This window comes from Delphinapterus leucas, chromosome 19, assembly GCF_059928025.1.
Source record: "Delphinapterus leucas isolate spDelLeu-1000000601 "Yukka" chromosome 19, BTC_Dleu_Yukka2, whole genome shotgun sequence".
Lineage (NCBI taxonomy): Eukaryota > Metazoa > Chordata > Mammalia > Artiodactyla > Monodontidae > Delphinapterus > Delphinapterus leucas.
Genome location: NC_143147.1, coordinates 46,906,956 through 46,921,174, shown reverse-complemented (window position 1 = coordinate 46,921,174; position 14,219 = coordinate 46,906,956). Strand labels below are relative to the sequence as shown.

Sequence of the window (14,219 nt, the reverse complement as noted above, 5' to 3'; positions counted from 1 at the left end):
GCTCTGCGGCACGTGGGATCCTCCCGGACTGGGGCGCGAACCCGTGTCCCCCACATCGGCAGGCGGACTCTCAATCACTGCGCCACCAGGGAAGCCCCTCTAATCCATTTTGAGTTTATTTTTGTGTATGGTATTAGGGAGTGTTCTAATTTCATTCTTTTACATGTAGCTGTCCAGTTTTCCCAGCACCACTTACTGAAGAGACTGTCTTTTCTCCAGTGTATATCCTTGCCTACTTTGTCATAGATTATTTGACCATAGGTGCGTGGGTTTATCTCTGGGCTTTCTATCCTGTTCCATTGATCTATATTTCTGTTCTTGTGCCACTACCGTATTGTCTTGATTACTGTAGCTTTGTAGTATAGTCTGAAGTCAGGGAGTCTGATTCTTCCAGCTCTGTTTTTTCCCCTCAAGACTGCTTTGGCTATTCGGGGTCTCTTGTGTCTCTATACAAATTTTAAGATTTTTTGTTCTAGTTCTGTAAAAAATGCCATTGGTAATTTGATAGGGAGTGCATTGAATCTGTAGATTGCTTTGGGTAGTATAGTCATTTTCACAATATTGATTCTTCCAATCCAAGAACATGGTGTACCTCTCCATCTGTTTGTGCCATCTTTAATTTCTTTCATCAGTGTCTTATATTTTTCTGCATACAGGTCTTATGGTATATTTCTGATTTAATAAAACTTTAATCCCAAATACGCTAACACAGAATGATCAAAAGTATAAAAGAAAAATTAAACATGTTAGAAGTAAAACAATTTGCCTAGTAAGGTCATCACTCAGTCAAGATCAGAATCCAGCCTTTAGAGAGTAGACATTACTGTATCCCAGATACTAAGTTAGCTTTTAATGTTTCAGTGACAGGACAATAAAACTGAACCACAAACTTCTGTCTTCATGTGGAACTTACTATGTAGACCTGGCTACAGGTAAGGTTTTAGATCTATATTGCTTAAGTACATGGCCAATATTTTAGTAAGAACTGCCATTAAAGCTGCTTTATATTTGTTCTCCAGCTGATACACTACACAGTACATTCTGCCACCTTCATACTTACAGGTCGAACTAAGAAACCACTGTCCAAACAAAATACATGTATGCGTATATAGAGAGACTTGTGGGTGTGCAGAAGACCATTTTAGATGATTTTCTAAATCTGCTGTACTATGAGGTGACCAGGATTCTCTTCTTATTCAGTCAGTGTTGTGGTGTTGCTATCACCGTAAGTGCAATGGCCGTAAGCATTTCACTGTATAAAAGTCAGATGTAAGCACAGGCCATAGCCACGGTTCTCACCATTCAATGAAAAACTACCTTCTTCCTTCCTTGGTTTTCTCCCTCCATCGTGAGCCAGCAAATATCATGTATTCTCAGTTCTAAGCTCCATTTTATTGTTTCTAAAACAAGGATGCTACATACTTTTCCTCAGTTCTAGGATGCTATTGATTTTTTTTTTTTGCGGTACGCGGGCCTCTCACTGCCGTGGCCTCTCCCGCTGCGGAGCACAGGCTCCGGACGCGCAGGCTCAGCGGCCATGGCTCACGGGCCCAGCCACTCCGCGGCATGTGGCCTCTTCCCGGACCGGGGCACGAACCCGTGTCCCCTGCATCAGCAGGCGGACTCTCAACCACTGCGCCACCAGGGAAGCCCTAGGATGCTATTGATTTTAAGTTCTTATTTTATGGTCAAGTTTGTGGAAGATCCAAATGAAGCAGCTACAGTCTCTGACTGAGGATCCAAACCTCATATTCATTTGGGGCTTGTTCCTTCTACCTTACCCCAATATCTAAGGAACCAACAAGTCCTGTTTTTAAAAACTGCCCTGTCCTCCCTGTTCCAATTGCTAACGTAACCTCTGAGTTCAGGCCCTCATCACCTCATACACAGATTACAACAGTCTGTCTGCCTCCCTCTTTCAAACCACCTTACACAGAGATTTTTTTTTTTTGCGGTACGCAGGCCCCTCGCTGCTGTGGCCTCTCCCGTCGCGGAGCACAGGCTCCGGACGCGCAGGCTCAGTGGCCATGGCTCACGGACCCAGCCGCTCCGCGGCATGTGGGATCCTCCCGGGCCGGGGCACGAACCCGCGTCCCCTGCACTGGCAGGCAGACTCTCAACCACTGCGCCACCAGGGAAGCCCACAGAGATTTTTTAAACTACATTTTCCTAAAGAATTTGGATCATGTCACTCCCTAGCTACAAACCTTTACTGGTCTCTAGAGCCTCGGAATAAAGTTCAGTTCCTTAGCAAAGCATTCAGAAGCCCTCCACCATCTGCGCCCAGCTGACTTTTTCAGCCTTGGCTCCCAAAGTCCTCCCCTCCCACCTAACATCCTCATGCAATTTTTCAAATGAACCTTGACTTTTTCCACTTCTAAACCTTTGACTATGTCATTCTTTCCTTCTACCTAGAACATCATTCCCCCTGCCATCCACAGGACCATAACATCCTAGCCGCCTTTCAAGACCCAGCTTCTTCATGAAGCTTTTCTCGACCACCACTTTTGTTTCGTGGAATGCTTAGGAGGGTTTTTATTTTCTTTTAAAAGGACGTGTAAGCTAATGGAAAGAATACTCAACAGTTCTGTTTAAGCTGGGAGGAAAGTGATTTTTAAAAATCCCTATCTGTGTGATATTGTCAATTTCTTCCTCCTCTTCCATAAAATAAACTGTTTCAGGGAATGATTTAAATTAATGTAGAGTTTGGAGGTCACGGTTTGCCTCAGGAGGGATTTTTCTGCATTAGCAAGCGCAGAGTGAAAGATACTCAAGCAGTACCCCATCTGTAATGGTAGTCTGCCTCAAGACCAGCACCTTTTTCTCCTTCAGGAACTGCTTAATACCTACATGCTCTCAGAGCCAGACACTGCAGACAGTGTAACCATCTGGCACAAGTTAATTTTCTAGTAAACAAAAGGTGGCTATTTTCCATGTGCTCCTGGAGACAGGAACTGGTGACTGGACTGAAAAGGGTTATCACTATGCAAGAGCTATACTCATCCGTGTTATAAACCATTTTTCTGCATGGACACAAGAAGGGTGGGGAAAAAGACATTCAAACTTACCCTAAAATAGCCTTGGAGAGAATGACTGTGAACGTCAAAAGATAACTTTCAAAGATAATAATGTCAAAGAAACCTTAAATTTGTCTAAACAAATATAGACATCCAGATACATTATATATGGTATATACATAGGTACACTGTATGACTAAAATTAATCTATGAACAGATATTCAAGTTTATTCAAGTATAGAGTTTAAAAGCTTGATTTAGGATGTTTCCAAATAGAAAACTGATGTCAGTTGAAAAACTAGTGAAATCTGAATTAAGTTTGGAGTTAAGTTGATAGTAATGTACCGGTGTTGGTTTCGTAGTGTATGTAAGACTGTAAACAATAACAGAACTAGATGAGGGGAACTACACTCAATATTTTGTAATAACTTATAAGGGAAAGAATCTGAAAAAGAAAAAAAATATATATATCTGAATCACTTTGCTGTACACCTAAAACTAAGATGACATTGTAAATCAACTATACTTCAATAAAAAATTAAATGAAAAAGTTTTTAAAAAGAGTAATATATGTGAAAAATATCTCAAAATCCTATATAAACGTTATACTCATTATTATGCTTTGTGTTTATATGGTTTTCTACTTTATTCATAAGATATAACCAACTGCAATATTTTCATATTTCTACTTTTATAACTAAACAACAAAATGTCAACACAGTGAAGTAATTTTCAAATGTTAATTTTCATAGTTTGCCAAACATACAATAAAAATGTTCCAACTTTAATGTTCCTACCATTTTATTTTACCTGTTCTAACAATTATAACAATGAATTTAGCTAAGAATGATTTCAGATTAACTTCTCTAATATAAAGCACTCAACTTTTATAATATATGTGGAGCAAGTAATAAGCACGGAAATATGTAATTGCTTTTAAAGAAATATTTGTTTTCAATTTAGGTTTCAGAGTAATGTGGAAGACTAAATTATTTTATCTTAAATGGCTGTGAGGTAAAACTCTAAGTATCAGTAATAGGTTAGGAAATGGAAGCATAGTTATAGAAAAAAGGAAAATAAACTTTTAAGAGCATTGGACCTTAAACTCTACCATTATTCCATAAACCACAAAAAGACCACACAGTTATTAAAGATTATAAATCACAATTTATAATATTTCTATATACAGTTAGTTGTACTCTGTTATTATAATATTTTTTTTTGTTATTATATTTTTAAGTGTAGATTTTAATCCAAGGTTTTCTTTTTATAACCAAGAAATAAATGCATATGTGTTCATTTTGAGGAAGAAAAAAGAAGAGAACTGGATGAGGTGGTATATAGGTACTCTCTTTGTAACTTTTCTGTAAATCTAAAAGTATTCCAAAATTAAAAATTTTTTATTTTAAAAAAGAGAACTTGGGCTTCCCTGGTGGCGCAGTGGTTGAGAGTCCGCCTGCCGATGCAGGGGACACGGGTTCGTGCCCCGGTCCGGGAAGATCCCACATGCCGTGGAGCGGCTGGGCCCGTGAGCCATGGCCGCTGAGCCTGCGCGTCCGGAGCCTGTGCTCCGCAACGGGAGAGGCCACAACAGTGAGAGGTCCGCGTACCGCAAAAAAAAAAAAAAAAAAAAAGATAACTTACTGGGATAACACAAATTGACATAATCACATTAATTAAAAGATTTTCTTTGAATTAAAATTCAAAATTCAAAGTTGGTTTATTAGTTTTTCTCAAAAGTGAGTTTTTTTAAAACTTTTTTTTTGGGGGGGGCGAGCTGTGCCGCTAGGCTTGCAGGATTTCAGTTCCCCCACCAAGGACTGAACTGGTGCCTTCAGAGTCTTAACCACTGGACAACCAGGGAATTCTCTAAAAAACTGTTTTTTTTTTAACTTTGATGTTTTTAAACTTTTTCAGGTTTACTTGGTAAAGACTATCAATTATGAAACGGGCTGGGTTTTTTCAGCCGGATTCACCTACAAACATGTATAGGTATGTTTTATGGCTTAAGTCCCAAAATGGCTAATGCCAAGATAACCTGACTGACTTCTGACATCAGCTGGTATGGCCGACTATAGCTCAGAATGCTATGTGAATATGGAATAACCTTCCTTAGAACAGCTTAGCACTATTTTCCTAAGTGTGAAGTGTGCATATTTTTGGACCCAGCCATCGAGAATTCCTCATTAGTAGATAATCCACAGGTATACAAAGATGTGTACACAAGGGCATTCGTTATAGCACTATTTAATATAACAAAAATTTGAAACATAAATAATGATATACACAGACACTGGCATACTACATAACCGAATTATGACATAGGTTTATATTAACAGACACAGAAATATGTCCACATGAAAAAAAAAACACTAAAGAACATGTGGGAATGGAATCATGCAATCTCACTATGTAAAACTATGCATATACAATCATGCATATATATGCTCATATTGAGAGATATCTCAGGACAGGGGTAAAGATGGGGAAGGAGATATTTTATTTCTTTCTTTATATTTTCTGTAATCCTTAAATTTTTTTTTTTTTTTTTTTTTTTTTTTGCGGTACGCGGGCCTCTCACTGCTGTGGCCTCTCCCGTTGCGGAGCAACGGCTCCGGACGCGCAGGCCCAGCGGCCATGGCCCACGGGCCCAGACGCTCCGCGGCATGTGGGATCCTCCCAGACCGGGGCACGAACCCCCGTCCCCTGCATCGGCAGGCGGACTCTCAACCACTGCACCACCAGGAAAGCCCCTTAAATAATTTTGGATAAGCCTGTACAATTTTTTTAGAAAAATCATAAAGCTATTCTTCATAATGCTATATAAGCAATTTGTTTCACACTCAAATAAGACATTAAGTACCCAAATATGTAATTTTTAAAAAGTGATCCCCTGTTCACAACTGAAAAGGGCAAAATATTTGTTATTAAATTTACTGTAAACTATAAACGTAGAAAGCTGAGAAGTAGTTCTACTATAAAAACATCAGACATTAGCCAAAGACTCTAGGTCGTCAGTGTTAACTGCAACATTAGCTATATAATAGCTAATAGACATGACACGCCACAGTATTATTATGCTTAGCTAGAGCTACGCTATAGTTATAAATATCACGTTATTTCACATAGCTTCTATTTATAAATATGTACCTTAGCTGAGATCAGTCAATAGATTGTTTTTTGCACAAGCAACAGAAATCTGTCCTCTTGCCAAGGATTTATCTTTCTGTACCAATGAATTGGGGAGCTGTAAGAGAACTTATAACACATTCAGTATTCTCCATTATATGAGAGATGAGGGAAGATGAGGCTTTAAAATGCTAGATGGTTCCTGTAAGGTCAACAGCTAGTTGATGGCAGAGCTGGGCCTATCACCCAGATTCTGGTCATAAGGCTCAAAATGAATTATTCCTACATACCCATTAGGATGGCTAAAATTAAAAATACTGACAATTTCAAGTGTCGCCAAGATGCAGAACAAATGGGACTGTCATGTGTTACTGGTGGAGATGCAAAAGGGCACACTCTCTCTGGAAAAGAGTTTGGCAGTCTCTTATAAAGTGAAACATACACACACCATAGCATCAAGCAGTCCCACTCCTAGGTATTTACTCTAGAGGAATGAGAACTTACATTCACCCCAAACTAGAAACAATCCAAATGTCCTTCAACTGGTTAATGAATAAACAACCTGTGGTACATCCACACAGTGGAACATTACTTGGCGATAAAAAGGAACACACTGTTGATCCACACAAAAACTTGGATGAATCTCATAGGCATCATGCTGAGTGAAAGAAGCCAGTCTCAAATGGTTACATACTGAATGATCCCACTTACATAGCATTCTCCAAAAGACAAAGCTATAGAGACGGACAACAGATCAATGGTTGTCAGGGTGGAGGGTGGGGGAGAGTATGAATGAAAAGGGATTACAGAAGGAGTCTTTGGGTGATGGGCTTGTTCTGTATCCTGATTGTGGTGGTGGTTACACGAATCTATATAGGTATTGATACTCAAAGAACTGTACACATGTCAAAATGTCAATTTTACTGTACATTAATTTAAAAATTAAAATAGGGACTTCCTTCCACGCACTGCAACTACTGAAGCCCGTGCACTCTAGGGGTCTGTGTGCTGCAACTACTGAGCCCACGTGCTGCAACTACTGAAGCCTGCACGCCTAGAGCCTGTGCTCTGCAACAAGAGAAGCCACTGCAATGAGAGGCCCGTGCACCACAACAAAGAGTAGCCCCCACTCGCTGCAACTAGAGAAACCCCGCGTGCAGCAACGAAGACCCAATGCAGCCAAAAAAACCCCCAAAACAACAAAAACCCCAGGGACTTCCTTGGTGGTCTGGTGGTTAGGACTCTGCGCTTCCACTGCAGGGGGCATGGGTTCAATCCCTGGTCGGGGAACTAGGATCCCGTATGCTGTATGGTGTGGCCAAAAAAAAAAAAATACATAAAATAAAAAATAAAAAAATTAAAACAAATTACTTACTCAGTCTCTGGCTTCTAAAAGCCAGAAATATTTATGGATTTTTAAATTCAATTTTAAAATTAATTTTTCAATTAGCAAAATAAAATGATTTGATGGGTCTTTTCCTATAAAATCTCAATGCCAAGAAAAGAATACATTCAACTTGGCAAGTTACACAGCCTCATTTTGTCTTAATTTCTCCGTTGGCAAAATGGGGATAATAATACCTACCTCAAAGGGTTATATGAGAATTAAATGGTAGATAAATAAATAAATAAATAAATAATAGACATATTCACAGTATACATAACTTTGGGTATGGAAATGGAAGACAACTCCAACCAAGTAACTTTTAAGTTTTGTCCTTCCAGAGAACCAGGTTCTGATGATTGCTTTTCTGATAGAGCTGTCTCTGAAATACAGTCCAAGCCCGGCGTCTGATTTTCACATAGAAGTAAAAACTCACTACTGAGTCCTTGATGTATTTTTATTCTGTAACCACTCTACACAAATAAATTGCTGTTTAAACCAGACTCTGTGTTAAAGAAGATTACACTGTATATATTTGTATATATTTGTTTGTATGTATTTCTTAGTCCTCTTAATTCTACCTAACTTAATGAATAAACAGGTAGCCAGTGCTCTCGTGTGTGTGTGTGTGTGTGTGTGTGTGTGTATTAAGTAATAGTAGGTTTCCTACCTCTCAGAAGAACACAGTTTAAATGCTAGGCAAAATGAGAATCTAACCTTCACCTTTCCAGAGTTTCAGGTCTTTAAGAATTACCCCTCTATACGGAGTAAGGTCATAAACATGATGATTTTCTTCATGCCACATTTCATAGCTTTCTACTTTCAAACCCATACCTTTAAGCCCAGCTTTTTGTTTTATCACTCCCCCACCCCCATTTAATCCAGTAAGCATTTGCTTAGCACCTACTTCAAGAAAATACTTTTTGCTAAGCTCTATTTTGGGCAGTGATTTTCAAACTGTCTGTCCCAACCCAATTTTTACAAATGAAATGGAATAAAATAACAGACTGCCTCACAGATGGTAAGGGTAAATACTGTTTCATGAAGCTTTTGTTTCAGTTGTGGGTGGGGACATGTATGTGAGTGAATAACGTAGGCATGCATATACTGCTCTTACTGTGGATCATGGTCCAAAAGTTCGAGAAACAGTGTTACAGGGATTAAATAAACATCAGCTCTAGATTTAGAACAGTACAACCCTGCAACAGTTGGCTTCTCTGGACATGTTGTTTGGTACTCACTGCACCACCTGACCTTAGAGACACAAGTCATCTTTAAAGAAAAAAAAATCTAACTTTCCATTTGAGGTGATGAAAAGGTTGAGGAGATACTGAAAGGCAGAACAAACTGTCCTTTGGTTATTGTTACAATCCCCGACAAGTTGGAATGGATGCAGAAGTGTATACTTTCTTTACCGCAACCTGACAGGAGGAAACTGGCCATTTGAAATGAGATAATTTTTAAATTAAAAAAAAATTATGTAGTATACACTTGCATGGATCAAAAATTTTAAATACAGAAGAGAATACAGTGAATAGAGTATTACTCATGACAGCTATACCAGAAACAATCCAAATGTCCATTAATGGTAGAATGGAGAAATAAATTATAATATACACATACAATGGAATATCATATGAGAATAAACTAATTATTCTTACATATAATGATATGGGTGCATCTTATAAGCCATACTCAAACGAGTACATACTGTATTACACTTACATATGGCTTAGAGATTTTCCATAGTAATATACAGTTTCTTCATTCGTTTTTGTAGCCATATAAAATTTATTCAATTGCATGAATATATGTTGATTTATTTATCCAATTCTTACTGATGGGCATTTAGGTTTTTTCCAAACTTTTGATGAGTTAATTTAAATGACTCTGCATGCTTGGTATGCTAAAAAGAAAACTGAAGGGCTCAGGATCTTTCAGGCAAGGTAACTTCAAACTCTAGCTCCTAGTATATTAATACAGGAAAAGTCCCTGGGCATCTGGGTCACAGTTTTAAGAGGAACTGGGAAAAAATACATATTTATTTATGCACAAAATTGAGATCATAAACACTCTCCTTGCCACCCCCTCAAAAAATGAAACACTTCCCATGTATTTCAATGTTTCTAGGCCACTGATACTACTCTAGATCTATTAAAATGATACATTCAGAAGGGTGAAAACAATTCATAAGGACCTAGTTATAGAACTCATTTTATAGCTCACGCGGTGTAATTAAGAAGTTATATTCCATTGAATTCCCCAAACTGAATCAAAATTCCAAAGCTGAAAAGTATAAATGTATAAAAGACTATATTCTACACTAGCATTAAAGACAAAAGGAATCACCTACCACTGCATGTCTTGGTGAAATCCAGGTAGAGTCACAACCCTCTGATGCCACATGCATAGTAAAGACCAAAAAATCAGGCTAAGGAGCCATTCTTTGCATCATTTCCATTCTTATTCTCTTCCAACAAACCCTTCTCACCACACACTGATTCATCTATCAAGAAACTGACAAAAGCAACTAGCTATCTGCTAAGCCATTTGACTCTAGTAAACTAGAAAAAATAATAATTAAAAAAATAGCACCCCTTTCCAAGAAAAATTTTACTTAGCAAAATGTATTATAGTTGAGAAAAAAATATGTAACTCAATCATCTAAATTTTATTTGTTTAGTCAGTCTGGGCTCACATAGCATTAATGATGGTGTTATTAATATTATACATTCTGGCCGAGGTTAAGTTCTTTCAAGTGTTCTGCAAAGTCTAAGGAGAGTCTAAGACCATTATTTGCCAATCCCTCTTTATCAGCAACCCAATACTAGTGACTGATTCCACTGATGGGCAAGCCCCTAGGTGGCTCAATAATAAAAGAAAATAAGGCTTAGCAGGTTCCCTTGAGGTAAATTCTAATGCATTACTGATGTGTCTACCTTATCTGAAAAGTCTCTAGCTAACTTTGGTGGGTTCATAGACTTAACACAGTGATATTCTGCAAAAATGACAGAATAACTTAATTCTATAGAACCCAAGAAATCCTATTTTAAAAGCTCTATGCACTGAATAAAACTGGATACCTGCTCTTGAATCTGCTTTTCAGAGTAACCAGTCTCTTAAACTATATTTAAAAAACGAAAAAGATAATGTCATATTTTACCATAAAACTGCCTTTCTGACTAAAAACCTCAGAAGAGCAATGGGGATTCTTTAAGAAAAAATGTTCATAAGTGTCTTCAAAAATCAAAGGTAACTGCTATACAAACAAACAGATTAACTAAAGCATCTGATGTCTTCACTGATTCTACCAAGCACTTTATGGCTTGCATTAACCATGAAAATTTACACAAGGCTTTGCACGTGATTCAACTCTGGACACAGAACTTATTGAGCTACGTTAATGTCCTAAAACACCCCTTTCACCGCATAAGCTCTGTAAAGGCTTAAAACAAGCACAGCCTGTGGGTAACACTGTAGAATTTGGAGCCAAGTTTTATTGTCTCCACGAAGTTCAGCCAGCCATAGAGCAACAAATCAAAGTTCCAATAAGCACAGTGCACCTGCAAGTCTTAGGTATGCTCCAAGTCAAATATTTGCAATTTTTTCATCCCAAATCAGCACAGATGAACGTATGCAGATCGCAGAACCAGCCCTCTAAATCCTGTAAGCCAAAGTGATCTGTAGTTTCACTCCCACATCACTTGTGTCCTACCATTTATTGAGTCCTTAATGTGCATATGTGCCAGGAACTGTTCTAGAAGTTTGCATACATTATCTCTAATACCTATAACAAATCCTGTTCTGATGAGGAAACTGAGGCTAGAGAGGTCAAGGTGACTTGTCTAATGCCATAAAGCCAGTGGCGCTTTATTCAAACTTCGTTCTCCCTGGCTCCAAAGAGCCACCTCTGTGATCCTCCCTCAGCTAAAGTCACTAACTCCAACAGCAGCTTTCCTTTATCAAAGTAAATTCAAGGGCCAACTGTCTGAAATGATGACAAAGATGAGAAAAATATCATACCTAAAACCATGGCACAAGACCCAGGAATTCCCAGCGAGGAAACTCAGTCACCTCCTTCAGAATAACTAGTTCCAAAGGCTGTGATTCAAAATCAACTGACTTTTTGGAACAAGGGAAATGAAACTCAAGAGTGTATTCACATTTTTGGTGAAATTTTCTAAAACTCTTGAGAAAAAGGTGATTTCTTGAAGCAATTCACTTTTACAGTTTACTTCTTTGATAGGCTTCAGACATTCCAAAACAAAATCACATCCACAGCATTACTAATCAACTTTTTTCTACAGACTTGAAAAGTATCTTCTTACCACACTACAAGATTACTTCCCATACTTAGAGCAGAAATGGAAACAGCTCTGGGTGTCACGAATCAGATCTTGAGGCCACAGTTGCAGAAAGTAGGTGCTGTTTCCCTTGAGTAGGAGCTGCTGATCTGAAACCTCCCAAGGGAAGGGTGTCTGAAGAAGGGTGTCTGACAAAGAGCATTGAAAAAACTAAAGCAAGCTGTTTGTATTAATGAGAGTGAGCTGCTGGCACCACTACTCCGTAAGTGTTTCACTGCTATGCAATTGTTTTCCAGCTTCCAAGCTCTGAATCTGGCAGAGAGAATGCTGTTCTCACAGCCATAGGAGTTACATGATCAGCTGCTTTGTGGTGTGTGGGTGTTTAACTAGGTAAGTGACTGGTTAGAAGAGGTTCTGCAATATTAAATCAAGGAAGCACACACTGTCCCCTGAGATTTTAATGATTTGTCACTATACTACACTGACAAAGAAAAGCAACATACTTGCAACTTTGAAATACTTTTGAGTTTAGGATAGGCAAATAATTTCTGACAGTAAAACTTCAGGCATGACATGAAAAAAATATATAACCTGTAATATAAGCCACTTCAATCACATTTATTGAAAATCCTTCCATTAAAACATTTAAAAATGGATGATCCTGATGGCAACATCACCCTGAAAAAAGACATGAAATCATATTTAATAAAGTTGAAAAACCTTCACAGAGCAGGTGCTCTATTAGGGGAATGATAAGGCCTTCTTTTAAGAGATGGGATCAACCTCAAAGAACACAAAACAATTCCAGATAGGCATCACAAAACAGACCACTGACTGTTGTTGAAATTTACTACATTTAGAAGATAGTGTAAGGAATATATGTTATCAACTGGTCAAATTTAGGCAAGTTATTTTGAGTTCAGTTTTAACTGTTTCTTAAACTCACATACATCTCTTTACAGGAAGACAGGGAAATGATACCTTACAAATACCTAACTCACTGTAATCAAAGAACAGAACACAAGGATACATATTTAATCTACTTTGTTGCTTATTGCTCAGGATCAAAGTAATGCCAATCCTCAAGAGACAAACAAAACAAAGCAAAACACAAAACTCAAATTCCTTTCACTTTTGCATAATATAGATCTTAACCTGAGGTCCCAGGACCAGGCTCAAGATGACTGTAATTGCATACAAAATTATGTGTGTCTATTTCACCGAGAAGAGGGTCCTAAAGGCTTCCGTGACTCCAAAGAAAGGTTAAGAACCACTGAAGTAGACTTTTCCAGAATCCCTAAAACTCAGCAGTGAACATTTTAAACAAAATTATACTAAAGGTAGTATCTATCTGAATACATGTGCACAGTCCTGATACAAACATCCAAGATGCCTGCCAGCCCTATCACAGTACAGCTCACCACTCTCAAATCAGCCCTACATGGGAACATCACCTGCACACACTCTCACGTGCCAGCCACAGCAGCTCTTCATTCCCTAAGCATATACATGTGTCAACAAAGCATGTGCTAGTTGCCATTCCCAGAACAATATGGATCTGACCATCTCTGGGAAAAAATACACGTTCTTCCTAAAATATTACCCTATATATTTACTATGCCTTGACCATAGATGTTAAAAATTACAACAAAAATAAATGAAATTTAAAATACAATGAAATTCCCACACACCATATGTATGTAATTAACTGGGAAAAAAGCATCACTCAGGTATTACTGAGGGTCCATGGGAGATGCATATAGGGGAAACACTGTAATAATGATGCTTGAACACGGGACAATCAAAGCCAGACTCACGCAGCACCATCCTGAGAACATGGTTGTGGAAGGCACCCTTCTCCAAAGGCAAAAGCACATTCCTTTGATTGGCACAAGCCATTCCTGACAATGGATCCGCGATGACAGGGACTGTTCCGCAATCAGGAAGTGTGCGTGTGTGTTTTGTGGGGGAGGGATATGCTAGATGTGATCAAAGACTGGCTCTCTTCAAGAAGAGCATATGGGATCTTAAATCGTGAAGACAGTCTTCGAGGGTGAGGCAGGGGCATTTATCATTTCTACAGGAGACATTCCTCGACAATGAACATGTTCTGTGCAGATGTAACGCGGGTGTCACTACCTTTAGTGGCTCCCATCTAAGAATCTCAAGCAGAGCCTGATTGGAGGGGAGGAGGTGGTGGGGGTGGAGAAAGGTCTGCATTACCCTCCGGGTGAGTGTTGGGCGGTTGTACACTAGATACATTTTATCTCAGGCGGCACAATACTCCCGGGGGTTGGGGGTTTGGGCGCAGCCGCAGGGAAGGGGAGGCAGGGGGTGCAAGCCACCAGCTTCAGGGCAGGCGAATCCTCGGAGGAGGACCGGTGC

At 38.8% G+C, this 14,219-nt stretch overlaps 1 protein-coding gene and 1 long non-coding RNA gene across 9 annotated transcripts in view; one reads left to right on the top strand and one right to left on the bottom strand.

The window, feature by feature from the left end:
* Positions 1 to 14,219, top strand: part of LOC111166440 (uncharacterized) — a 63,855-nt gene that overhangs the window by 26,692 nt on the left and 22,944 nt on the right. For all 4 annotated transcript variants that reach the window (XR_016388985.1, XR_016388986.1, XR_016388987.1 and 1 more), the window contains exon 3: positions 12,131 to 12,224. This is a non-coding gene — a long non-coding RNA (uncharacterized LOC111166440). The remainder of the gene's footprint in view (positions 1 to 12,130; positions 12,225 to 14,219) is intronic.
* ZNF652 (zinc finger protein 652) overlaps positions 1 to 14,219 on the bottom strand; it is a 65,831-nt gene that overhangs the window by 50,925 nt on the left and 687 nt on the right. The window lies entirely within an intron of this gene.